General features: G+C 43.3%; 1 pseudogene; it reads left to right on the top strand.

Moving 5' to 3' along the window:
- Window positions 1–366: 366 nt before the first annotated feature.
- Window positions 367–1398, top strand: LOC140502577 (WD repeat-containing protein 82 pseudogene; annotated as a pseudogene).
- Window positions 1399–1824: the final 426 nt, after the last annotated feature.

The raw sequence follows: 1824 nt of genomic DNA, 5'->3' as shown, positions 1-1824 counted from the left end.
ACAATACATTAATGATAACACATGTGTTCATTTACATTTGTTAAAAACACGTGTTAAGCGGTTCTCCTGTCGCCGCTTTCTCTAGCCTAGCCTCCACGGAAAGCTCAGAGCTTTGCAGGAGTTGTAAGGGAGACTAAGCACCTGAACAGCCCAGGCTAGAGAGAAGGAAGCGTGGGCCGTGCTGAGGACAGCGACAGCAGAGGGGAACAGATGCTTTTACCAGTCTAACAGTCGCCTTAGCCAGATTCGGAAGTCTGACAACTCTTGAGGAAGGAAAATCAGGCCAGGCCATTCTCTACCTCCAGGTCTTCCACTGCTCCAAACTGGGCAACCCTCCATCTCCACGACGCCAGCCAGCTGCTTCTAATGGCTGAAACTCCACAGAAAGACACATCAGCTCCTGCAGAGGATGACGAAGAGCCTCTCTCCTCCACCCCCGTGAGAAGGCTGCTTCGTTTCTCCACGAACATCCCCGGGTTAACTGAAGAGCAGCTGCAGAATTTCTGTGTGTCCAAGATCAGCCGTTGTAACCAGGACAAATTAATCTCCCTAGATTTTAGCAATAATGGTGAGCGTATCGTTGCGTGCTGTGCGGATAACTTACTCTTTGTGTATAACTGCCAGGAGGGCATGGCCACGGGAGGACTGTGCCTCAAGAAATACGGAGGGGACATCGTCAGATGGGGGCCTGAATCCGACACTGTAATACACAGCTCCAGAAACACTGACTATAACATCCGTTACTTGTCTTACCAAGACGCTAAATACATTAGATATTTAAAGGGACATCGACAGAAAGTGTTATCCTTGTCCTTGTCAACAAACCAACTAATCTCAGGATCTCTAGATCGAAGTATTCGACTTTGGGATTTGAGGTCTCCTGAATGCGTAAATATTAAGTATTTCCAGGGGGAGACAATTTGCTCTTTTCACCCAGAAGGAACGCTGATTGCTACGGGTATCCACTCTCAAATGGTTGTGTTTCATGATACTCGTTTTTTTACTAAGCCATTGACCACCTTCAAGATTCAAGGTCAAGGTAATTGGGGATGCCTGAAATTCAGCAGTGATGGCAAGTTGCTCCTTATATCTACCAATAACAGTCGTAGCCACTTAATTGACATGGATAGAGGGAGTGTCACACATGTATTTAAAGGTTATAAAAACACCAATGCTTTCCCATTAGAAGCCTCTTTCACTCCAGATTCTCAGTTCGTTATGCTTGGCTCTGAGGACGGCAAGGTGCACATCTGGAATGCAGAAAATGGTAGGAAGGTAGTTGTGTTAAAGGAGGAACAAGTCAATTCTATAACCTGTTTGCAGTTCAATCCCAAATTGTTGTCCTTTGTTAGTGCAAATATCAACATGGCATTCTGGGAACCAAGAATCTCTGATTGATCTTCCTTCAGATAAGGGTATACACATTGAAGTTGGGACAAAATGATCGAGAAATTGACTCATTATTTTTGAATTCTGTGTTCTTGGAATGAAACAATTTTCCACAAACCCCTTTCCATAGATATTCTGTACTTAAGATTTTATGTTTCCTTTATTTCAATCTTTCGAAGGAATTCTTGGTGTTGAAAGCTTAAAGGAAGAACTTGGAACTTTTTAGCTTGTGAATTACATTAAGCTCCTCCCTCAGAATGGGATTGTGCCAAGCTTATGAACTTGAGAGTGCGAACATGAAATGACATCTTAAAAAACTGGAGAAAATTACTATTGGGGAGGCTCCATTAACTCAACATCAGCTCATTCCTATTTGGACATTATTTCCTGAAAGCCTTTTCTGATTTGGGTATGCAATTTCTCTTTATCCTTCTT

This window comes from Notamacropus eugenii, chromosome 4 (genome assembly GCF_028372415.1).
Source record: "Notamacropus eugenii isolate mMacEug1 chromosome 4, mMacEug1.pri_v2, whole genome shotgun sequence".
NCBI lineage: Eukaryota > Metazoa > Chordata > Mammalia > Diprotodontia > Macropodidae > Notamacropus > Notamacropus eugenii.
This window is presented reverse-complemented; position numbering and strand designations above follow the sequence as displayed.